Here is a 25,917-nt window from a genome sequence, read left to right on the forward strand (position 1 = left end):
GAAAGTTTGGTTGATGAGGAGGGAAGAGAGAGAACAGAGCCGAGTGCTATCCTCTCCTGCATCGAGGCCTTCTACTCAAGACTGTACAGAGGTAAAGGATGAAGAAATTCATTTTTTTACCTCAAAGCTAGAAAACGTTTTGAGTGAAGAAGATAGGGAAGTACTTGAGAGAGATTTGACAGTAGAAGAGCTGAGAGGCTATGGAGAGCTTACAGAAAGGGAAAACTCCGGGTGCTGACGGGCTCCCTAAGGAATTTTATTGCACCTTTTGGGATCTGCTTCAGGATCCGCTAATGCTCCTTTTCGAGGAAAGCTATAAGACAGAATTGCTGCCTGACTCCTTAAGAGAAGGCACTATCTCTCTCTTGTTTAAGAAAGGAGCAAAGAATGACATAAAGAACTGGAGACCCCTCAGCCTGTTAGGCGTGGACACTAAGATCCTGTCCAAAGCCCTTTTCCTGTGCTTACAAAATGTAGTGACCTCACTGGTAGGGAAAGAACAGACTTGTGGGATAGCAGGACGCCTGATGAGTGACAACCTGGCCTTTGTTGAGGGATGTCTGTCTGTACTCAGAGGACCGCTCCCTCCCTCTGTGCATTTTAGGTGTAGACCTAGAAAAGGCCTTTGACCGCCTAAACCAGCAGTACTTAACATCGGTACTTGAGCACATGAAGTTTGGCCCCATCATGAGAAAGTGAATTAACCTGCTGTACACAGGTAGCAACAGCAGAGTAATGGTTAATGGCAGTAGATCACGCCCCTTTGAAGTCTGTTCAGGGGTGAGGCAGGGCTGCCCATTATCCCCCTTTTTATTTGTTTTGGCTATGGAGCCCTTAGCCTGTGCCTTGCGCCAGGATCAGGCCTTTAATGGGATACCAGTGCCTGGAAGTGGGGGGGAGGGAGAGGTAAAGACATCTCTATAAATGGATGACGTCACCCTGCTCCTCTCTGACAATGTCTCAATTACCAGAGCTCTGCAGTGCTGTGATCGTTTCCCTTTGGCTTCCTCTGCAAAAATTAACAAATCTAAGAGTGAGATTTTTTATCAGAACTGGAGGGAGCCAAAAGAAGGGCATGATCTCAGGCTGCAAGAGAAGAGAATTAAGGTCCTGAGGGTGTATTTTGGAGAAGAGATGGGAACAGTAAATTGGCAGAACAAATTGGCAATCTTAAACAGAAAACTGATGCAATGGAAGGACCGAGACCTCACAATGACAGGGAAGTGTTGGTCATCAAAGCCAAGCTCTTGCCTATCTTGAATTTTCTGGCTTCTACCTTCCCAATCCCACACCATGTTGCGGCGGTGCTGAGAAGATGGATGTTTCATTTTCTATGGGGTGGGAAGCAGGAAAGACTCAGAAGGGAAATAATGTACAGGCCGCTACTCTCAGGGGGGAAGTCTGTCCCTCATATTGTACGAAGCTGCTGTGCATTTTCCTGGCCTTTGTGCTGAGAGGCTTTGCAACAGCACCTGAAGCGCGTACCTGGACTTATTTTGCCAGGCTCTAGGTAGGTAGGGAGCTGTTCAGAGTGTGGGGTGTCAGACCCAAGCTGGATGTCCCACTCTCTGACACATGCCCTGCAATTTATGGGACAGTTAAAAGTTTTCTAAGATCTCACCCAATTGGCCATATTCCCCTCCGAGATGTCAGCGTCCAAAAACTGGAAGATTTCGTTGCACCCCAGAATAATAGGCAGACCCCTAATTTGTGATGTCCTGTATTTTTTTTTGTGAAAAGAAAATAAAGTTCTTTATAAGTTAAATCGGTTCACCCAGGGTGAGGCTCGGCCATTGCACTCCGGCTGTGCTGACCCCTGCGAATTCCCCAAATGTGGGAATGTCGACTGCATAATTTCTGGTAGTGGGGGACTGCGTTCGTGCTCTCCCCTGATGTGCTTGGTCCAATATCGGATAAGGAAAAGTTACGACACCACGAGCTGCCATAGGATCCCAGTTCGAAAGGAGTCGATGCCACTGCTGGTTCCCGGTTTCTTTCCGTTAGAGGTCCGTAGAAGCATTTCAAGCTGGTTACACTACTCCTTCCGGACATTCATTCCCTTTTCAAAGTCAGTCGTTTTGCTGTAGTCTGCATTATGTATACAAGTGAAGAATTACTCGGCTCCCAGCACTTGAAAAGACCGACAAATGACTCGTTCCCGCCGGAGCTGAATGTACCTGCATGTGTCGTGTCGTCTACTTCCCCCGCCCCACTGTGTTTGCTGTATTGTCTTTGAAGCCGGCCCCCGAGACGAGACGGGCTGTTCCTGTGCCCCAATTAACACTTTACAGGTGCCATTCCCCGGCATTGTGGCCATTGTCGGTGGTCACACGCGATAAGGTGGAGGAGAGCGGGGCATGCCCAGCGCCAGACATTCAAGGAGGGGGCTGTGCGAGGTGAGGTGAGGTGCGACACGCCGGAGCCCCGACGCTGCTAATGCGGAGTACTTGTTGAACTGGCATTGAAAGGACGTGTGCGCACGGAGCAAGCCATCCCTGAGGCGGAGCGTGGAAACCTTCTCCCCGCGCTGCAGGAGTTGTGTGCGCTGCAGCGGTGCCGAGAGAACAGCACAGAAGACAGCAGGCTCTGGAGAGCGGGTAAGAGATGGAGCCTTGTGGGCAGGCGAGCAGGCCCGTTTTTTGGAAATTGCTGAAAAGGCTCTGGTCTTTGTTCGGTGTGTGGCAGGTGCACGACGCGAGCTTGCGTAGTGATCTGCTAGTCTGGTGTTATGCAAATGAGGCCGAATTGCGTCCCGGGACATGCTGCGAATGCGCATTGGCGACTGCAGATGTGTAGGAAACGGTGCGCTCGTTTTCTCGTTTTGCCCACCCTTTTGAGTGTTAGTGTGGCGTGTGAGTGTGCGAAAGAGTGGGCCCAGCAGGAGGCGGTGGTGTGCGGGGCGAGGAGCTGGCCTAGGCTGCGCGCTTTGTGCTGTGGGTGTGGGCCGCTTGCAGGGTCTTGTACAGCTCATACTTACCTGGTAGGGGAGATACCTTGATCAAGAAGGAGGTTCACCCAGAGCGAGGCTCGGCCATTGCACTCCCTGTGCTGACCCCTGCGAATTCCCTAAATGTGGGAATCTCGACTGCATAATTTCTGGTAGTGGGGGACTGCGTTTGCGCTCTCCTCTGATGTGCTTGGTCCAATATCAGACACGGAAGAGTTACGACACCACGAGCTGCGATAGGATCCCAGTTCGAAAGGAGTCGATGCCACTGCTGGTTCCCGGTTTCTTTTAGTTAGAGGTCCGGAGAAGCATTTCAAGCTGGTTACACTACTCCTTCCGGACATTCATTCCCTTTTCAGTCAGTCGTTTTGCTGTAGTCTGAATTATTTAGGCTGATTATCGAGGTTAGCCTTTATTTGGTCATGGGGACCTCGGTACTGTATGCTAATTCTCAAGACAGTTTCACCCGTTTTCTGATTGCTAGGTTCTGTACCAGTGCAGACATGTCAAACAGTGAATGGCTGTACCTCTATTGTATCCGTGCTCAATGAATGAAATCAGTAATAAATGAATATATGTATAGTTATACAAAAAACAAGTGGTTTATCGACTCATCTTCATTTGCAGATTTAGAGGCGGCTTCGATATTCGTTTTACAAACGTTTTTTTTTATATGGGTCACACACATGCCATAGCAACAAAACATCTCTAGAAATGAGGTTATAGATCACCTTTCCATCCTCCAGGTTTTCCTACCAAAGCCTATGGCACCAATGGCGACCCCTGCTGGCCAGGAGAACAAAGCTTGCAGCACCTGGTATTCCCAGGCGGTCTCCCATCCAAGTACTAACCAGGCCCAACCCTGCTTAGCTTCCGAGATCAGACCAGATCGGGCACATTCAGGGTTGTGTGGCCACAAGCAAAAGCCATGGCGCCTGACTCGCTACTTGAAGCTGTGTGTGGCTGGGGCTCCGTGCCCCCCGAGCGGGACTGAAGGATCGTTCGTGTGCAACTCTTTGGAAAGGAGCTTCTTTCCAAATCGCATTGCGTACCTGGATGTTGGCGAATGTGCTCCCTTGTGTTGGCTTGTCCCGCACTGGAGGAGAACAAACAAACTGCTCGGAGGAGCACAAGGCAAGTCTTCACAAGACAAAAACCTCCAGTGCACAGCACTCAAAACATTTCTGGGCTGTCGCGTGTTTATTTCAGCACATAAAGCGCACCAGTCCAACACGTCGGCCGGGCGCGCGGCGCCTCCGCCCTCTTGTGGCCTTGCGGCGTCAGAGCAAGAGGCTCCTTCTCGCTGCCTTTCCGCTGTGTTGCAGAGCCCCGAGAGGGAACCTGGAGCGCACACTTTGTGGGGGGCGGGGGACCACGTTCGCGCTCTGCCCCCGGTCTCTTGCGCGAGTACTAAATCTCACAGCGCCAGCCAGCGGCCAGGAGTACAATATCGCGGGACAGGGGGGCCTCGTCATTGCTTGTTACATATGAGACGGGGATTAGGAGGAGACCCCGACTGATTGGTAAAGGGGAACACTAACACCAGAGTGACACCCCCGGCGTCTCTTTTTGAGAGACACCCTGGGATTTCTTAATGGCCAAGGATGGTCGGGACCTCGGTTTTACGCCTCCCCCGAAGGACGGCGCCTGTTTGTGCAGCAGAGTGTCGCCATCAGGATGCTGGGGCATAAGAAAGCCACACAGACCGCAGGGTGAGCGCTCCCTACTGGTCCCAGTCAGACCTCTTGCAGGAGCAGCAGCAACCTGAGCTTTTCCGGGGGGAATCTCCCATCCGGGTGCCGGCTAGGCTCACACCTGCTGCGCTGCCGTGGGTGAGCCCAGTCGAGAGTCGCAGGGTGAGATCTAGTCACCGGGGAGAAACGATACAAGCGAAGGATTACTCGGCTCCCAGCACTTGAAAAGACCGACAAATGACTCGTTCCCGTCGGAGCTGAATGTACCTGCATGTGTCGTGTCGTCTACTTCCCCCGCCCCGCTGTGTTTGCTGTATTGTCTTTGAAGCCGGCCCCCGAGACGAGACGGGCTGTTCCTGTGCCCCAATTAACACTTTACAGGTGCCATTCCCCGGCATTGTGGCCATTGTCGGTGGTCACACGCGATAAGATAAGGTGGAGGAGAGCGGGGCATGCCCAGCGCCAGACATTCAAGGAGGGGGCTGTGCGAGGTGAGGTGAGGTGCGACACGCCGGAGCCCCGACGCTGCTAATGCGGAGCACTTGTTGAACTGGCATTGAAAGGACGTGTGCGCACGGAGCGAGCCTTCCCTGCAGCGGAGTGTGGAAACTTTCTCCCCGCGCTGCAGGAGTTGTGTGCGCTGCAGCGGTGCTGAGAGAACAGCACAGAAGGCAGCAGGCTCTGGAGAGCGGGTAAGAGACGGAGCCTTGTGGGCAGGCAAGCAGGCCCGTTTTTTGGAAATTGATGAAAAGGCTCCGGTGTTTGTTTGGTGTGTGGCAGGCGCACGACGCGAGCTTGCGTAGCGATCTGCCGGTCTGGTGTTATGCAAATGAGGCCAAATTGCGTCCCGGGACATGCTGCGAATGCGCATTGGCGACTGCAGATGTGTAGGAAACGGCGCGCTCGTTTTCTCGTTGTGCCCACCCTTTTGAGTGTTAGTGTGGCGTGTGAGTGTGCGAAATAGTTGGCCCAGCAGGGGTCGGCGGTGTGCGGGGCGAGGAGCTGGCCTAGCCTGCGCGCTTTGTGCTGTGGGTGCAGGCCGCTTGCAGGGGCATGTACAGCTCATACTTACCTGGCAGGGGAGATACCTTGATCAGCCTGTAGGTGGAGTAGTTGGGTTGTTTTCTTGTTTTGTGGAAGCAGTGTTTGTTTTGCAGATCACGAAATGGCAACTTTTGGATCCTGCAAGAATGCTGTGCGTTTTGAGCTTTTGGATGATCTCTTCATGGATCGTATGCAGTTCAGCAGGAAAGTGTTGCAGAAGGAACTTGGCTTTGAACCTCGGCACTTGGATTTCATCTTCGCTCTCCCAGGTCAGAAAGCATTTGAGGTTGTTTTTGCTACCTATTATCTGTTTGAACAATGTGTGGATGTGTTTGAGGCAAAAAGAGGGAAAGTTCCTGCCCTTGAGAAGATCAACTTGCAGCCTCTGACACAGAGAGAGAGGAAAACGGTTCACCGTCCACCATGGAACTGAGGTTAGAGATGTTAGAGATGTTGACGGTATAAAAACAGGAGCAAGGAAATTCGAGGTTCGCTTGCTACCGGACAATGTAAATGGAGGCTTAAGGCACCTGCCCTCTACAATCCGGCTGGGCGCCTGCAATGGCTATGTTTTTTTTTGTGGGACAACCAAAGGTGTGTCGGCGCTGTGGTGCTGTGGGACACCTGGCATCGTCCTGCACTGTGAAATGCTGCAAGACCTGTGGCAAACAGGGACATTTAGCAGCGTTGGGCCTGGTTAGTACTTGGACGGGAGACTGCCTGGGAATACCAGGTGCTGCAAGCTTTTGCTCTCTCGGCCAGCAGGGGTCTCAAAAAAATGTTTGTAAAACGAATATCGAAGCCGCCTCTAAATCTGCAAATGAAGATGAGTCGATAAACCACTTGTTTTTTGTATAACTATACATATATTCATTTATTACTGATTTCATTCATTGAGCACGGATACAATAGAGGTACAGACATTCACTGTTTGACATGTCTAGACTGGTACAGAACCTAGCAATCAGAAAACGGGTGAAACTGTCTTGAGAATTAGCATACACTACCAAGGCCCCCATGACCAAATAAAGGCTAACCTCGATAATCAGCCTAAATAATTCAGACTACAGCAAAACGACTGACTGAAAAGTGAATGAATGTCCGGAAGGAGTAGTGTAACCAGCTTGAAATGCTTCTCCGGACCTCTAACTAAAAGAAACCGGGAACCAGCAGTGGCATCGACTCCTTTCGAACTGGGATCCTATCGCAGCTCGTGGTATCGTAACTCTTCCGTATCCAATATTGGACCAAGCACATCAGGGGAGAGCGCGAACGCAGTCCCCCACTACCAGAAATTATGCAGTCGAGATTCCCACATTTGGGGAATTCGCAGGGGTCAGCACAGCCGGAGTGCAATGGCCGAGCCTCGCTCTGGGTGAACCTCCTTCTTGATCAAGGTATCTCCCCTGCCAGGTAAGTATGAAATGTACAAGCCCCTGCAAGCGGCCTGCACCCACAGCACAAAGCGCGCAGCCTAGGCCAGCTCCTCGCTCCGCACACCACCGCCTCCTGCTGGGCCCACTCTTTCGCAAACTCACACGCCACACTAACACTCAAAAGGGTGGGCAAAACGAGAAAACGAGCGCAGCGTTTCCTACACATCTGCAGTCGCCAATGCGCATTCGCAGCATGTCCCGGGATGGAATTCGGCCTCATTTGTATAACACCAGACCGGCAGATCGCTACGCAAGCTCGCGTCGTGCACCTGCCACACACCGAACAAACACCGGAGCCTTTTCAGCAATTTCCAAAAAACGGGCCTGCTCGCCTGCCCACAAGGCTCCGTCTCTTACCCGCTCTCCAGAGCCTGCTGCCTTCTGTGCTGTTCTCTCGGCACCGCTGGAGCGCACACAACTCCTGCAGCGCGGGGAGAAAGTTTCCACACTCCGCTGCAGGGAAGGCTCGCTCCGTGCGCACACGTCCTTTCAATGCCAGTTCAACAAGTGCTCCGCATTAGCAGCGTCGGGGCTCCGGCGTGTCGCACCTCACCTCACCTCGCACAGCCCCCTCCTTGAATGTCTGGCGCTGGGCATGCCCCGCTCTCCTCCACCTTATCGCGTGTGACCACCGACAATGGCCACAATGCCGGGGAATGGCACCTGTAAAGTGTTAATTGGGGCACAGGAACAGCCCGTCTCGTCTCGGGGGCCGGCTTCAAAGACAATACAGCAAACACAGCGGGGCGGGGGAAGTAGACGACACGACAAATGCAGGTACATTCAGCTCCGGCGGGAACGAGTCATTTGTCGGTCTTTTCAAGTGCTGGGAGCTGAGTAATCCTTCGCTTGTATAAATAATGCAGACTACAGCAAAACGACTGACTTTGAAAAGGGAATGAATGTCCGGAAGGAGTAGTGTAACCAGCTTGAAATGCTTCTCCGGACCTCTAACTAAAAGAAACTGGGAACCAGCAGTGGCATCGACTCCTTTCGAACTGGGATCCTATGGCAGCTCGTGGTGTCGTAACTCTTCCGTATCTGATATTGGACCAAGCACATGAGGGGAGAGCGCGAACGCAGTCCCCCACTACCAGAAATTATGCAGTCGAGAATCCCACATTTGGGGAATTCACAGGGGTCAGAACAGCCGGAGTGCAATGGCCGAGCCTCGCTCTGGGTGAACCGATTTTCTATTTTTAAGAACTTTATTTTCTTTTCACAAAAAAATACAGGACATCACAAATTAGAAAGGTTTACATTAATATACATACTTAAAACAGTATATATGATCACATCTCATTACATTTTGACACGGTACCAGTTACATAGCAACAATTTTCTTTTTTTCTGGTGCAAATCACATTCTTAAACATGATAATTTTTTTCACAGTTTCTTGAGATATTGACCTATGCTCTCTATTTCCCACAGATATTCTGCTTCCTCCCTTTCTTCTCTCCACAGATCTCTGAGGTGATATTTCTCTCGGGTGATGAACAGGGCCAGGCTACCTACTGCCTTGACTGGGACCTCGATGCCTTTGAACAGCCCCATGTTCCTCGCTCTCCACATGGCGTCTTTCCCAGTGTTCCCCACGGCCCAGATCCTGTCAAACACGTCAGGAGGAAGTTTGACAGGAGAAATGTCGAATATGACGAATGCAGCAGTCAGGGTAAATTGGAGCGAGAGAGCTTGCAACCAATCTTCAAACTGTGCCCAGAAGGCCTTAGTAAAAAAGCAGGACCACAGGAGATGGGTCATAGTCCATGCGGCGTCTGGTACGGCAAACGCCAGTACCGAGTCCTCCTGAAAGAGGACCCAGAGGGCGTCGACAGTTTCCAGCACCCCCCGGCCCGCTTCAACATTGGATCCGACAGGGGTACCTTTACTACCCCAGGATGCCACAAGGAGAACACGTGTGACATCGTCAGATGTCACAACTGTAACAAAGAGGGGCACCTGGCAAAAACCTGCCGGGCAGCCAAAAAGTGCAACGGATGCGGCGCCGAGGGACACCTCCTTCAACAATGCATGGTAAGCAAACCTTCGTTTGCGCAGGTGGTGGAAGTCGGCCGGCAGAAACCGGTCTCAAGACAAAGGGAGACAGGTGAGAACAAAGAACCCGCACCTTCCCAGCAGAGAACCGAAACTGCCGAGGCCACACCCCCAGCCGCACGAGTGCCACAAGATGGCTGCCAGGACGACGGACAAAATGGCTGAAGGGCCCTAATAACTCCCAGCAAGAAGGGAAAGAAAAAGCGGGAGAAGAGATTCAGGGCGGATCCACCTTCGGAAGGACAAAAGAAAAGAGTGGTAAGGGGAGAACCAAGAAGGAACTTTCTTCCCCCGAGGCCCAGGAACAACCGGAGGAGGCACCCCAGGAAATGGAAACCCTCCCCCCCCGAGGCCCAAAGACGACAGGAAGTGACAGCCCAGGAAACAGAAACCCCTCCCCCGAGTCCCACGGACAACAGGAGGAGGTAGCCCAGGAAGAGGTAACCCCCTCCCCCGAGGCCCAGGGACAACAGGAAGAGGCAGCCCAGGAAGTCGGAACCCCCTCCCCCGAGGCCCATGAACAACACGAAGAGGCAGCCTAGGAAATGGAGCCCCCCTCCCCCAAGGCCCAGGAGCAACTGGAGGTCCCCGAAACTCCTGGAGAAACGGAAGAAAAAAGCCTTCCCGAAGTGGTGGTGGAGAGTATCCTCAAGGAAGACGAGGATTACTTTGAAGCCGCTCTGGAGCCGGGACTGATGGTAGGGCTGGACCTGTCCAGCATGTTTACCTTTCAGTCCCCAGCGAGACCTGGAGGGAGCCCAGCATATTCCCCCCAGGACCCGAACGAGAGGAGTTACATCTAAGCTAAACAGTGCTCAGATGTAGACTCCCAAGTTTTCCACTGTAAGCACAAAGAGAGGAGGTTCAACTTTCACTTGTTTAATCATGATTGTGAAACTTACCTTTCTAACAACTAACGTGAGAGGGCTAATTACCGTTGAAAAGACGGGGAGTCTTTCATGATCTGGCCTCAAAGTCTTTCTCAGTTTGTTTCTTACAGGAGGTCCACCTGAAGGATGAAAGTGACAAGCTGACATTCACCAGGGAATGGACGAAGGGAGAATCATGCTGGAGCGTAGGAGGGGTCCACTCTTCCAGAGTGGGAATCCTCCTCGGAAACCCAGAGATGACGCTGGTTTCCTCCTTCTCGGTGGTGCAGGGCCGGATCCTGGTCGCAGACATCGACTGGAGGGGGCAGAAGTTGAGAGCAATTAACGTCTATGCTCCAACAGAACCCTCTATCCTGAAGGAAGTGTTTGCAGACCTGGCCAGCTGCTGCACCACCAACAGACAGGTGGTGCTTGGCGGGGACTTCAACGTCGACCGGGAGAAGGGGAGCGACGCTAGCTCAGCAGAGCTGGAGTCGCTACTCAAGCAGTTCTCCCTGGTAGACGGTTTCAGAAGGTGCCGCCCTAACGATGCCGGAACGACATGGAAAAACTCCGGGGGAGTGTGCAGCTGCCTGGACTACATCTTTCTGCACACAACCTGCTCCCTGGAGTCGGCGACGGTGTCCCCGGAGTGGTATTCCAGCCACGCGCGCTTGACGGGGGTGGCTAACACCAACCTGCCGGCATTCGGTCGTGGGTACTGGAAGCTGAACCGGGAGATACTGGAGGAAGACGACTTCAGGGCACTGTTCCGTAAAGACTACGCGAGCTGGGTCGATCTGAGAGACGGCTACAGCTCCATGGTGGAATGGTGGGAGTCGGTGAAAGACAGGACCTGAACCCTGGCGCAGACGTACTGCAGATGGAAGGCGGCCAGGGAGAGGAAGGAAGCTGCACGACTCCAGAGACAACTAGAGGAGGAGTACAGCTCGGCTAACAGGGGAAGAGCCTTCAATTCAGCCCGGGCACGGGACCTGAAGGAAAGGCTCCGCAAACACAATCAGGTCCGAGGAGCCCAGAAAAAGAGGGTGATCCACGGCCTGAGACGGGGAGATGGAGAGGAAGTGCTGGACGAGAGCGACAAGGTAGAAGCGGCCACCGCTTTCTACACGGAGCTCTTTTCAGAAAAGCAGACGGAGGTGGAGGCAGGCGATGCTTTTCTGGAGGAGCTGAAGGCACGAGTACCGGAGGAGGTGAGGGAGGACTTGAAATATACAATTATTCACACCTTAACAATATGTAGTTCAAATTATACATTATATACAATATTGTATTCAAATGTCTAATCATTATAAAAAACACAACTAGTAAACTTCAGTTACAAAATTATAGTAACATGGCAATATATACATATTAATGACAAACACAAACTAATTACATGAACACGCTAATATTTAACTCAAAACCACATTTCGATTCAAATATAAATTTTTAAAATTTACAACTTCTTTATTTCCACGAAAATATTATTAATGTAGCACAAACGCTACTTTCTAATAAAGACATAAAGAAATTGTTTGTTTAGTGTCTCATGGTGATCCTCCTCTCGAGACTAATGAAATGTTTAATATGATCCCTCGAGAAAAAAAAGGAATCAATTTCCGCCTGGAATGATTGATGCCCCATCAAACATTTTGTAATATCCTTGGAAGTTTATACAGTAGAATCCTGGTTCGTGGCTTAAATTCAAGGTAAATGAGACTAAGGAAACGAGTTGGAAACTTGATGTCGAAGTGGGATTTAAATCACCCATTTCACATTTTACTTCATTGGGCAGTATGTGCCAGAGAGCAATGCTACAGCGTCCCTTCGATAGCTCAGTTGGTAGAGCGAAGGACTGTAGTGGAGTCAATAGGGAATCCTTAGGTCGCTGGTTCGATTCCGGTTTGAAGGAAGGTGCTTTTCGTGTAATTTAATCAAAGAGTTAAAAAAGCGAATCTGTTTTATTCAGACATTGATCAAAAGCTCAATAATCGACGAAGCAAAGGCTCCTGTTCCGAATTCAGCCCACGTCTGACGTTGACATATGTTTTGGCCAAGATCTGATCTTTGAATTAAGGGACTACACTGTCTGCTTTGTAATTCAAAAATACATACAAATGTCAAGTTTTTTGTAGATATAAAGGTGTTCTCTGTTTTCAAAGGATAGTTACTTAATTGGCATAATGATTTGGTATTGATTTTGTATCGTTGTATTATAAAGTTTGTGCTTTCTGTGTTTTTATCGTATTGTGAACTTATTTTTTAAACAAATGCTTACAAAGGCAAACACGGCACACATCTATTTATACCAGCGGTGAATTGCAAATTTTTATTAAGTACAAGCTACTGTGCACTTCTGGGAGTATAACAGGTTCGATATAAAGTGGCAAAAATATAAAAGGGGAAAATACCTGTCATGGAAATATAACTATCAAGGAAGCCACAAGAGAGAGTTCTCACCTGAGTAAGGTCTTTATTTCAATATTGCAATATTGGGAGCCCTGCTGCCACTTAGCCAAGTGCAACCAGAGACTCAATTTGTTACAAGCAGTACAGGGTTTTTATAAGACGTTGCGCTGTAAAAAAGTTCAGCACTTGGTCCCTTCTAAAACTTCCCCTTTCTCTAAGAGAAAACAGATTACATCATAGAGCGAGAGAAGAAAAACTAGATTTGTTATTCAAAGCTTATCAGTTACTTTAGCTAATTCTAATGACCCAGACAGCATATATTATTTTGGTACATTGTCTTCTAAACTAACCTAAACAGTGTACTTTGTTGACGAACTGTTTTCTAAAATTCTGCACGTACTGTAGCATAGCAGTTATATCCTTGAAATATTATCTAAAAGCACCAATATATTTTTTTGTAAAGCTCTCTACATTTTTAAGAATCAATTAACTCATTAGATTTCCACTACAATTCCCTCCTTTTTATTCTTGAAAATGATTAAAAGTTAGATTCTTCATATGGTCTCCCAGGAGGCTCCCATACTTCAGATTCTTGCGTTCTTACCAGAACATACTGATGCGCAAACATATTCATTACCATATTTCAAAGCACTGGAATAATATATTTTGTACAGCAACACAAAAACAGAAAGACAAGTATCACAGCTACTATAATCGGTGTTAGTAACTTAAAGAAAAACATTCCCCCTGGCCCAAACAGTGATTCTAACCAGGAGAGAAATGGGTGAGGCTGTAGAATGAGGCATTAAAGCACATACATAACAAGATGCATTAAATTTCTTTAACTTTACAGTATGATTTATAAATTTGTACCACAAATTACTCATATCCCCCTCATTATCAGTTTCATTCAGCCAGTTTGTATACAAAGAGGCTTCGCGTTTAGATTCTTCCTCTTTCTGGGTGGTGACAGGCTTCCACATAAAAAGGAAAAAGGCTGTGCACATCAGTCCCAAGCATGTGATCCCCATCTATCCCTGTGGAGACATCACTCCTGCTCTTTGCTCAGTTAGTTTGTGACCTTTTTACAGTGGGAAGCATGAATTCAGGGCACCTGGCACGGCCCCCTCCACCTGAGCGAACACCACCTCTTTTTCCTGTCTTTCACCAGAATCCAGTCTCCTTATTTCGCATTAGTTCTTACAGCACAGGTAAATCCCTGTGGGCTGGAGCCCAGCATTTTTCTTAGGGTTTTTTTACAAGATTGGTCAACAGCTGGGTAATAACTCTTAGAAAAATCTACACATTGTTCCACTGCCTCAGCTGTGCCGTTTTGCAGAACAATTCTAGCTGAAGTTGTAAAATTTCTCTTTGGTCCGTTCCTGCAAAACATCTTATTATAAACAAACAAACCATAATAATAATGTGCATCTATGGGAATCACTCCCAAGGGTAACCCCCCTTAAAACTATATTGTTCTACCCATCAGGTTCTGCCACAAGATAAGAGAACCTTTCCCATGAAATCATTTTTTGACCTTCATGATCCCTTCAGGGCGTACAATTAGCACAGAAGCAGCAGCTTTAGTCCACATGTTTTTCAAGCAGGATATTAACAGTATGATCATAACGAATAATACCAGACACACAAATATGTATTGAACCAGAGACCCTCTCCAGGTTCCTAGCACAGACTGTAGCCATGCACCAATGCCCCAATCATCTGGATTATAATTATGATATATATTTTTCTTCATCATAGATGTGCTTTGCTAAGTCATTCATTTGCTAATAATTGTCTAGAATACAAGTACTGTTTAGTCTTTGCTCACCTAAACAGCTGTCTATCACCCTAATAGAGAATGGCCTAAAACTGTGATTATAGCGAGGAGCATACAGTTATTTCCATTTTAATATATCTGAGTTACACTCAGACTAAAAGCAGGGCTATTTACCCATGCCAATAAACCTAAATAATCACCTCTATCAAAGGGGATTACTCCCATGAGCATCTTTTATAGCAATACAATCCCAACATGAGCTCTGATTATTATTTGTGGCTGACTGATAAAGTATTGATTCAATATCCCCATTTTACCAAAGTAAAGCTCCTTACACTTAACAGGTACACGGTCGCCCCCCCTCAGGAAGCTCAACAAACACAGAAACAGTGACAATATAATAATGTTCACTCAGTCTCTGGTGCAGTGGTTCGGTGTCGGCGCAATGCGTATATCCAGCGATCTCGTCCTGTCACTCAGATGGCAGAGTCGGTAGTCAGTTGCGCTTGATATGGTCCTTCCCAGCAGGGTTGTAACATCTGGCAGGGTATATCTTCCTCACCACACCCACTCGCCAGGTATCAGGTCGTGTCTTCCCTCTACTGGAGGTCTCCAAGTGTCCAGCACCTGTTCACCAGCCCCATGCACCACTTCAATTAACAACCTACAATACTACAATAGAGAATTAGCAAATTAAACAATCCATTAGCCAAATTCATCCCTCCAGGAAGTTTTGTTGATTGGCTTGTGATGATATCAAACAGGCTCTATTACACAGTTCTGTTTGATCCAGCCGCATTCCATGGCATTCCTTCAGTCTGATGTCAATCTTTTAGAGTTCTGTTCCTTCATTCCACTGTTCCAGCAGACTGAGGGTGATCTCAGTCCATCTCACCCCGAATAATCCAGCCACAGCCTGTCCCTATATAAGCGGTAGGGCAGTGCCCACCGAGGGCTTATCTCCATCATCAAGTGTTTGGTAGACACAGAGGCAGTGACAGCAACCCACTGGGAAAACAGATTATACGAGCCAAGGTTTCCCTTTACAAATGTAAATTGTAAACATTTGCTACTGCATGAAAGGTTTCTCAGGAGCAGGCCTTTTGAGCTGTAGCACCTGCACCTGAACTGTAGTTGAGTTCCTTTGATAAGCATCACATTGAGATACCACATAAGTGGCTACTGCTTCAAACACGGTCCCCACCCAGGTGTCCGACAGAGTGCATTTGTCGAGCTACAAAGGGCATTAGGCTGTGAGGGCATGCAGAGCGTCCAGTGTGCTGGCAGCACCACACTCTTTTCTAACCATGTCCTTTTCTCTGCTTTAGAGGCCTCAGCCTGAATATCCTGTAGCTGTCCCCTTTTCACCAACAGAGGTCTCACAGGGGTCTCAGACTCCTGTTCTACAAGTACTGCTCACCTGACAGCTACATCTGCAAAGTTGTTCCCTCGAGTTACTGGAAACGTTTCTTTATTATGTGATTTACAGTTTACCACAGCTACTTCAGTCAGCAGCTGCAAAGCTTCTAACAGTTCAGAGACAAACCCAGCATTCTTAACTGGAGTCCCTGCCATGTTGGGGAAATCCCTATTCCTTCACTGCCATCCAAAATTGTGGCATACACCAAATGTATATATACAGTCTATATAAATTGCTACAATTTTCCATTTAGCATATTTACAAGTTTCAATTAAATCTTTTCATTCGGTCTGCTAGTTCTACACCAGATTATTCACAGTTTATACAGCCAGGCAGGTAGCCTGCACAACACATAAACACGGCCCCTTGGCCACCGCATCAAGGGGTCCTGAATAATAATAACCCACCAGACGATGCCTATCTCCATGCCTCCTGCACCAGCACAATAGCTCACGACCCATTTCTTTCACTTACATACAGATTACATACAGATGATCCGTCTGAGGGAATCCAGTCCAGGGCCAGTGCCTGCAAGAAATCTTGTTTCAAAACATCAAAAACGGTTTCTGCTGCAGGGGTCAAGGCAATTTTGTCTTTAGACTGCACTACCCCCCTTAAACCAATACGTCACTAGACAAGCTCGTTCTGAGAAGGCATTCACCCTGGCTGTATCATGTAATTGGTTTTATACTCCTTTTTTTTCCTCTCAAGATCCAATACTTGGAGTAGCCCGGCCTTATGGATTCCCTCATTAGGTAAAACAACCACAATATCACATAACTCTGTTGAGTTAGTTTACATAAATGCTATTTCATGCAGTAATTCCTTATAAATGCTGCAGAGCATCCTAGCCCAATAGGTCTGGGGTGTCCCCCACCCACATCAGTAGTTGAAACTGTACATCTTTACCCAAGCAGACTGTGACAGCTTATATTTGCTTTAAACACAACCCTTGCACTCCTTCTCCTGTAGCCTCCTGTTACCCGTTAGAAAACGTTATATCACATCTTTATGCTGTTTTAGTCTAAAAACAGGACAGCTGTGCTCCTGTGCCCCACAGTTACTGCACACTGTAAGATTATTTCACTTTTATTTAAATCCTGAGATAAATTTAGGAAGGCTACAGAGGGGTTTACTAGATTAAAACTGTTAGTTCACACACGGCTCTCGTTTCAGCTTCTGACAAGTTCTTTAATTGTGAAATCAAGCCTCTCTCTTCCAATTTCTCCAAAAAACACATTTTTTAGTAACTGCACACCAGCTTATTAGTAGTTTTGTCTTTGAGGTTTTATATCTCGGTATAACATTAAAGTCGCACAATAATTTCGACAAACTGGCGGCTCCCTTTTCTCCTCCTTGGGAGTCTTTTTACCTCCCATTTGCAGCGCTCGCACTTCTGCATGCATGCTTCGCGAGTTATTAAATCACATCTGTCTCTGTTCGTAATATCAGGAAAGCATAGTTGCACTATAGTTGGCAACATCAGGTTTTAACCCATTCAAGTAAATTTGTTTTATTACTGTGGAAGTATCTTCATTCATTTCCTTTTCATCGGCTAACCCCGAGTATACTATCCATAAAGCTATAAACCTTTCTGTAAAATCTGAAAACATCCTCACTTCCTTCTGCTGACATGCTGTTACTTTTCTCTAATCAGTTTTCGGTGGGTAATGCTCTTTCAAAAATCTCCACACTAATTCCCACCCTTCTCCCAGATTCTCTCTTAAGGCGTTCTATTTCTTCTTTTGCTTTTTCTTTTTCTACATATACAACTTCGTTTCGTTCAGCCATTGCTTTTAGCTTTTCCATCAGGGATTTTTCCGTCTTATCTATGATATTCTGTTGAATTCTCAAATATTCCTCTAAATATTTTTATCCAAAGGTTCATACACTTTTCTACATTCCTGTTCAGCCTAAATTCCGTCTGACAGTCAATATTTCTTTTAAGTTTCACTTTGGATTAATCAAACTTTTTTTCCCTTCACACCAAACCATTTTCACGTCTCCCACGCGCCCGGCGGAATCCCCCAGTCGAGACAAACTGACGAACTATCACAATACGGGAACACGGACCAGGTTCCAAATCCTGGCTTTAAACACACAGTTGAATCGAGTTACCATTTTCGGCTCTTCTGCGAGTTCAGTTCTAGTTACTACCTTCAGCTGTACTGCAGTCGTGTACCAGGATGCAACACCTGGATTTTTTTGCACGGGCAGGGCGAGATGCTATTCCTTCAGCAATCCCTCCTTTTCTACCCCACCTTCACAAAACAGGCATCTAAAACACATACACCATTAACTCATTTTTCTGTTGTACTCGCTTCAGCTTCAGGAAAACCCTGAACCCACCACAGCAACATGGAGAGGACAAGGGACTTTTTAGAAAAGAGGAGTCCTTACCTCTTTTTAGAAGCGGCCGCCTAACTTTTCCTCTCCATGTCCGTGTGGTTTAATTTAGATGGATACTTCTTCATCATTTGGGTCACGTATCCGCCAATCTGCCTCCTCCTTTTTAGAGGACGTTGTAAACCTTTAGGAACAATATGATCTAGCAACAAGGTTATGTCACTGTAATTGGGCTTAAGACAATCAAGAACAAGGCGCTTGCCTTTCTTCTAAATTCTTTACGATCATCAGGCAATTAAGGAAAAGACTTAATTAATGCAAATAATTCACTAGGAGACCAATGTCAATGTACTGTACATATGCTGGAGTTCCTTCTGGACCTGGAAAAGTGCACATTGGTATTTCACAAACAAGTGGCTCCGGACCGCTTTCTAATTTCGGTGGAGACTTTTTCTTTTTAGTATGCATGGCCATGACTTTAGCTGCAGCTTGCTGTTCTTTAGTTTCAAGACTAGTCTTATTTGAAGCTTCCCATTATTTCTGTGATTCCTCTTTCCATTACATAAGTTTTCCAATTCAATTTCTTTCCTTTCTTCTCCTTCTCTTCTAAGTTTCCCCTTCTTCAGGAAACTTCTTTTTCCTAATTCAACTTTCCTCTGTCCATTCTGATTCACTTACAAAGATCCTTCATAGTTATGGGCCCCTAATTATCATATATAAATTATGTGCAAGTTCCCTTACACCTATTACCCTAGCTTTACAGATCAGGAACATAATTTTTTTCCCTAACCCAGGCTATAATTGTTACTCCGAATTTGTCGTACATGTACTTTTGCTGGACTGCTCGGTCCCATTTTCGTCTTTGAATTTTAATTTCCCATTTTTACTGATCGGTGCCTTACTTAGAACCTTATCACATCAACTACTCCGCAGAGCAAAAACCACACGTCTGTGTTAAGATAAGTTCTTTATATGAGTCCCAGACTCATCAAACCCGCGTGAGAACACCCCTGTGGCTCGCTTCTCAAACTATTAATTTTTAAGGATCACTTACTGACGTCAGACAGCTGCCAATTTTCCAGACGCGTCTCTGGAAGGATAAACAGTTTATCCTATGAGGTTCGTCCAATTTGCTAAAATTGTCCGGGTCCGGATGGAGTTTCAGCAGCCGTTCGCGTTCAGGTTTGTGATCCCGGACGAGCCCCCAAACTGTCATGGAAATATAACTATCAAGGAAGCCACAAGAGAGAGTTCTCACCTGAGTAAGGTCTTTATTTCAATATTGCAATATTGGGAGCCCTGCTGCCACTTCGCCAAGTGCAACCAGAGACTCAATTTGTTACAAGCAGTACAGGGTTTTTATAAGAGGTTGCGCTGTAAAAAAGTTCAGCACTTGGTCCCTTCTAAAACTTCTCCTTTCTCTAAGAGAAAACAGATTACATCATAGAGCGAGAGAAGAAAAACTAGATTTGTTATTCAAAGCTTATCAGTTACTTTCAGCTAATTCTAATGACCCAGACAGCATATATTATTTTGGTACATTGTCTTCTAAACTAACCTAAACAGTGTACTTTGTTGACGAACTGTTTTCTAAAATTCTGCACGTACTGTAGCATAGCAGTTATATCCTTGAAATATTATCTAAAAGCACCAATATATTTTTTGTAAAGCTCTCTACATTTTTAAGAATCAATTAACTCATTAGATTTCCACTACATACCCCAGACTGCATGTAAAGCCCTCGTTGTGACTGTTTTAGATAAAATGGCGTACTATGCACGAAATGTTGCAGAAACACAATCTGATATTTTGATACAGGTAGGCCAGCGCTTCCAAAGCATGCAGGTGTAGAACAGGACTTAATGCATTTTTATACAAAAATTCGTATTCTATATTCTGGTCGCTTGCAGATTAGAATGGCATATGTTTAGCAATAATATTATTTATGGTACCTGAAAGTTTAGGTTGTTGCACAAAGCTAAGGTATGCGTATACGTGATCTGACAACTAGAATCAATTTCCTGTCGTTAAACTCTGTTTATTTTTAAGTTGAGGCCCAGGATCCAAATCTTCAGTTCTGATTTTTTAAAGTGATATCTTTCCTTCCTGTCGTGGAAGTCACACGATGTGAGCAATTGTTTTTTTACGTTGCGATCCAAAGAGCCTCAGACGCACAGTCTAACAGTAACCAAACCAGAATGGATTCTGCTGGGAGCCGGGCTGAGCTCATTCTCACTCCCTGTGCTGAAAACAGAATTAGCTCTTCCCCGAACATCGTCTACAGATCACTTGTGCGCTTTTAACCTTCTCGCAGCTACGGGCGAGACTGATGCTCATGATATGAAGGCACCCGCTGGAACACATTCTCTAACTCTCACAATCGCGACAGACTTCGCTTTTTTTAAAAAAAGTAGATATATCTCTGAAAAAAGCATTAGCTTTATCAGTTTTTACATTAATCTATTTTGAATCAAAGTTAGATTTTTTTATTGCATTTTACATTATAATAATAATAATAATAATCATCATCATCATCATTATTGCTTACACTTATATAGCGCTGTCCTGGATACTCCACTCAATGCGCTTTACAGGTAATGAGGACTCCCCTCCACCACCACCATTCTCCTGAATGATCACAGGACCTCGGTTTACCGGGGTAAAGTTAGCTTGAAGTTCGAAAACGATTTTGGCACGCCTGTAGCGCTTTCACGAAATCTCTTAGAGTTACAAAAACACTTGCTTTGTGTATAAAATACATTGTGGATGATTTCTCAGCCTTTACTTTTTCGTTTTTATGACATTTATTTGACCAAGCACAAATATTCTTTTGTCCATATCTCCGCAATGGAAGCACAGAACGCCGTCAAACCAAAAGCATTATAAAGACCACGACTTTTGGATATTTCCACAGCCTTTACATCAAACTATCGGTGAGCTAATTATCTTTTTTTAAACCTCCGGTTTTTCATCGATGCGTAATTACGCACGAACTGGAACCCGGGGGACCGCTGTGTGCACACGTTCACAACGCGAGAAATACTGTTCAATACGGCTTCGTGCGAAAAACCCGTATATGACCATAGGAAGCAGAACAACGCAGTCTCCCATTACCCAGACTGTAAGCACGGGAATAAAGCTTTGTTTGATTTCTGAAACCCTTCCTTTACATCCTGTTTTCATTCACGTAAGGGTCAACTATATTCACAATACTACTGACAGCAGGAAGATTAAAATATTCTTTTCTCAGCAGCTTATTAAAAACAGCTCCCATGATGTTCAAACCGACGTTTTACACAGAACACTGACACAGCTTTGTGTTCTGAATCTCTTTTTCTCGTGCTTTTATGCACTGGGATAGGGGTATTCTGTTCACAAACCAATAGCATTTAAACCACAGCACCCACAATGCTGCAAGTGTTTTGCACACTAAGCAGGTCCTCTGACTTTTCCCAGCTTTGTTTTGGGTTGTGGAACCTTTCTTTATATTTTTTAGGATTTTCTGAAGATAACAGGTAATACACTGGGATAGGTGGGTCTTCTTCATGGCTCAATAGCATTTCAAATACAGCACCCACACTGCTGTACCCAAGTGTTTTACACACCAGGCAGGCCCCCGAACCTCGTACGACCTTGCTGTGGCTGTGGCCCCTTTCTTTATTTTTTTATGATTTTCTGAAGATAACACTACGGGTAATACACTGGGACGGGTGGGTCATCTTCATGGCTCAATAGCATTTCAAATACAGCACCCACACTGCTGAAACCAAGTGTTTTACACACCAGACAGGCCCTCTAACCTTATACAACCTTTCTGTGGTTGTGGCCCCTTTCTTTATTTTTTTTCATATGAGTTTTGAGTTTTTCCATCAGAAAATTATACTGTAGGTTGGACTGCCGTCTGGCTTGTTTCGTTTATACCACTTACATTCTTTTATATAAATGAACTGCACCTGAAAGCTATAGAACACACTTTGGGTAAGTTGTATTCAGCCTCATGCGAATTTCGACAACTTACCCAAAACACTGTACTGTCTGGAGTTCAGCTCCAGCTCTGAACTCAATTGCAATGAAAAACCATGCGTAACAAAACTGGAGAACAGCTGAACTTGTGCTCAGTTCGGTGATGAGGGTTCAGAACTGTCCTTGTTGTAATTAGCACGAACTGCACAGGCTCTGAATCAGACCGTGTCAATTAGTCTGATCAGTGTAGGACACGTTAATGTAGAATTATTAATAGGTTTATTAGTTAGTTAGTTCAGGTTTACCCACCTGAACTAATGTAGAATTATTACTTGGTCTGTCTCTTGTTTGTATATAAATGAATGTCTCTGACAACTTAATGTTAGTTTTACTATGTAGGTCAGGCGTTGACATATGCACGAGTATACGAAATGTCTCAGTCCTGATTCAACTTATGTTCTATAGGAGATTGGCGATTCCTCCTGTTTCTCGTCTTCAGAACAGAAGACCGTGTCACCCAGCTGTGATTCAAGATCGACTCGCATCTTTATCCCTTTTTTGTTCGTGATCATTATTTTCTTTAGTTATGATCAATATTGAACTTTTTCGAAATGAAATGACAATAATCAAACATGCAGGCAGATTTTTGAAAAGTATTCGGAATTGATAGGGTGCCCCTTTGGAACAGTCGTCAGAAAATGTGAGAAAATGAAAGTTATGTAAGCTCTCAAACAAAGCATTGAAGATTGGAATCTGTGTGTAAAAAAGCTACCCGTCTCCCAATGATAGGCAGGGATACACACCATGACTCGAATAGACTCAGCGAACTTTAACACCTATGATATTACGAGTGCTTTGCACGTGTCGAATTTCAAGAAGGAACTACTACAACAGTTGTTGACATAATTCATTACCACCGGCAAAGTCCAATGCCAGCAACTTCTGAGAAAATAATGTTCACTCATGGAATTTGGTCTTTGAACGGCTGGCGGGAAAATTCATTTATACTCCTGTTGCACCCTCAGCTGAAACATGTTAAAATAACAACGCAGATTTGTTGGAGAACCTGACAAGAATTATTGGGTTAGCACTGTATGTATTCTGGTATATTTACTTTAATTTTAATATAAATGTAAACATGCATGCTGTATAATCTATTGTAATTTTAAAATATGTTAGCTGAGGATGCGAGGGGGGCTATTATACCTTGTGAAACACGCAAGGAACTGTAAAAAAGGCTGGTATTTGAATAAAATTGGCGATCACAAGAAAACCACAATTTATGTGGTATTATCATCAATATCCTTCAAAATTGACGTTCAAATGAAGGATTTGAAGAAACTATGAAAAAAGCAACAGTAATAGCAGAGGATTTTGATTTTTGCTCTTCAAGTCAGTAGATCGACGTAGAGTTGCACCCCTACAAACAGCACAAAGGATGACACCCACCTCTTTAGTTATTGTTATGTTTGTGCCGGTGAAAGTAGCATTTGTGCTATTGAAAGCATCTCAGAAGATGAAGGTGCAGTCACTTCCACATGTCATGATATCATTAGATCCGACGACAAGAGCTGAAGCCCCCGGCATTTTCATAGCCAGGAATGTGAGGAAGATGGGTATGGAGGAAGGTAGCGTGGCCGAGCGGTCTAAGGCGCTGGATTTAGGCTCCAGTCTCTCTGGGGGCGTGGGTTCGAATCCCACCGCTGCCGAATGTTAGTGTTTTAAGACCTGCAATACGATCAGTAAAAGCGCTTTTTGTTAGGCTGCGGGAGGTGTTTAGAGATAGACTTTCTAAAAGACAGGCTTAACATCAAGGCAGAAAAAATATTTTGTTTTCTCAACAGAAATTCTCTTTGGCACGTTCAGCTTTATGTAGGGAACAGCATCTGCCGAGATCACTTTTGAGGCAGTGCACATGATAGTGTACCGGCAAGTAAATTTAATATTGGCTGTGGTGGTGAGCTGCTTTTGTCTGTGAAACTTTTAATTCTTCACGCCGAATCTTTGGCAGGGGTAATAGCTTATCTTTGAACAGAGCGCTCCATCAGAAATACTTTGTTCGTGCTCAAAAGAGATCAGAGGATTAACTTCATGAATTCACATAGCATACCTTACAGGAAAAAATTAAAAGGGGAATTAATTGTGCTTCCTGATGTTGTTCCTGTGGTTTCTTTGGATACAGAGGTGAATGTTCTTTGACGTTCTGCTAGAGTATCCACTGGGTGGGCTTTATCAATCAGCTCGGATAGGTCGTCAGTGCTCCGCCTCCGGAAAATAATCAGCACTGTTGTTTTTTCCTGTGCTGTCTTTTAAAACATATAAGATCACGAGTTTACAGATTTCTCCAAATAACAACTATACATTTTAACCCAGCGGTTAACATTCCTTCAATCCAATAGTTTTACTCCTGGTAAAAAGCAGCGAAATATATAGAGAGATGATATTCAAATATTTCAACATTCTTATTGGATTACCTGTATGGATATATCGCTCAGAATTCCTAATATGATTTTGAGTTCAGTTTTGCTTTACTACTTTCAGAGTCTTTTATTGACCTTGCTGAAGCAAAGAAGTGACATAATCACAAATGCGACCTACCTGTGCTGCTGTTTTTGGCTAATAATAGTTAAAAAAAACAGCTCCTTGCATTAAGAGCAAGAGCAACCAACACGCTCGCTGGTTGTGTTTGGTATTTTCCGGGGTGCTCTTCCTCAGCTGCAAAGTTATTTGGTGAGCAAAGACCTCTGAGAAGGAGTCTGAATCCGTCAACAACACAGGAATTCTAAGATCGCACTGCCGTCTTGTGTACAGAGATCTGCTTTTTTGGTTTTTAAGAACACGTATCCTACCTTGAATGCTAGTTTCAAAAGACATGTTACCGGATCACAGATTTTCTTGAAAAGATTTGGGGATGCACTTACCGGGATTCAAACCCGGCTCAATAATTTAGAAGGCACCTATACCACCAACACACTTCTGAGAAACACTGGCACATTTCCGCAATCCTCTCTCTCACCTACAAAGTTATGAAGAGACAGACGTCCAATGAAAACTAATTTGATTCACTCAAGGCTCCGTTCTTTTATTGTGATGTCATTTTAATTAATGTTAGCTGCGAAAAGGTGTTGTTTCTGTCTCTTAAAGTTTAAGTCTGCTCCTTTCTTCCTGGTTTAGAAATAACATGTTTCATGATTGTTTACAAACACCACTATCAATTATTTGTCCAGCTCTAACGCCTGTGTGCGTTGACAAGGCATCTCCAAAGGACATATTAAATAACATGATCCTTCCTGTTACCATTCCTGTGGTTGGAGCGTTGTTTTGCCCTTTTTTGTTCTTCTACAATATTTGCAGACAGGACTTTATCACTCGAGTTGTACAAAACAAGTCGGTCCATGAAAATCATCTGTACTGCTGTTGTTCTATGCGTAGTTTAATCAAGGTAGTCGAGTGAGGAGGTAAAAAAGCACTCCCAGTCGATAAATCAATCATCGTCGCCCGTGTGACTGGATATAAAAATAACGGATTAATTTTAACCAATCTCTGGAAGCTTCGATGTGGTTATTTTTCCTTCCTTATTTCTTCATTCCTATGAATTTACTCTGTAGTAGAGGAAACACAAAAGTGATACCTCAGTGGTAGAGCGCATGCTTCGCATGTATGAGGTCCCGGCATCTCCAGGTGCTTTATATTTCTGTGCTCACATTGCAGTCTTCTGTTGAATGTGAACTCTTTGGTCATGTTCATAGAGAGCCAAGTTCACACAATTAAACTCAGGCACACTCGAAGTGCTACGGTGTTGCTCTGCTGTTTTAAATGTACCTCTAAAGCATTTAGTTCTGTTAACTACCAAATGATTTGAACTAATTTTATGTCATATTCAGGAAATCCAGAGGTCTTCAGATGTGTCGTGGCTGTTGAAAAAGACACCTTTTGAATCTCACCCGGGA

General features: G+C 45.4%; 5 non-coding genes and 2 pseudogenes across 5 annotated transcripts; 4 read left to right on the forward strand and 3 right to left on the reverse strand.

Annotated features, from left to right (window-relative positions):
* The first annotated feature begins 1,756 nt into the window (after nucleotides 1-1,756).
* Nucleotides 1,757-1,892, forward strand: LOC148670765 (U1 spliceosomal RNA; annotated as a pseudogene).
* Nucleotides 1,893-2,969: 1,077 nt separating this feature from the next.
* On the forward strand, nucleotides 2,970-3,131 carry LOC148670766 (U1 spliceosomal RNA). The gene has a single exon (XR_015938740.1). It is a non-coding gene; the product is annotated as a U1 spliceosomal RNA (small nuclear RNA).
* A 618-nt stretch (nucleotides 3,132-3,749) lies between these two features.
* Nucleotides 3,750-3,868, reverse strand: LOC148670767 (5S ribosomal RNA). Its single transcript, XR_015938336.1, has one exon. It is a non-coding gene; the product is annotated as a 5S ribosomal RNA (ribosomal RNA).
* Nucleotides 3,869-6,942: 3,074 nt separating this feature from the next.
* LOC148670768 (U1 spliceosomal RNA) lies at nucleotides 6,943-7,106 on the reverse strand. The gene has a single exon (XR_015938294.1). It is a non-coding gene; the product is annotated as a U1 spliceosomal RNA (small nuclear RNA).
* A 1,077-nt stretch (nucleotides 7,107-8,183) lies between these two features.
* On the reverse strand, nucleotides 8,184-8,318 carry LOC148670769 (U1 spliceosomal RNA; annotated as a pseudogene).
* Nucleotides 8,319-11,873: 3,555 nt separating this feature from the next.
* On the forward strand, nucleotides 11,874-11,961 carry trnay-gua (transfer RNA tyrosine (anticodon GUA)). The gene is given in 2 exon segments: nucleotides 11,874-11,910; nucleotides 11,926-11,961. It is a non-coding gene; the product is annotated as a tRNA-Tyr (tRNA).
* An 11,633-nt stretch (nucleotides 11,962-23,594) lies between these two features.
* On the forward strand, nucleotides 23,595-23,676 carry trnal-uag (transfer RNA leucine (anticodon UAG)). Its single transcript has one exon. It is a non-coding gene; the product is annotated as a tRNA-Leu (tRNA).
* The last annotated feature ends 2,241 nt before the right edge of the window (nucleotides 23,677-25,917 follow it).

The sequence above is a fragment of the Lepisosteus platostomus genome, chromosome 5 (genome assembly GCF_059453375.1).
Source record: "Lepisosteus platostomus isolate fLepPlt1 chromosome 5, fLepPlt1.hap1, whole genome shotgun sequence".
In the NCBI taxonomy this organism is placed as follows: Eukaryota; Metazoa; Chordata; class Actinopteri; order Semionotiformes; family Lepisosteidae; genus Lepisosteus; species Lepisosteus platostomus.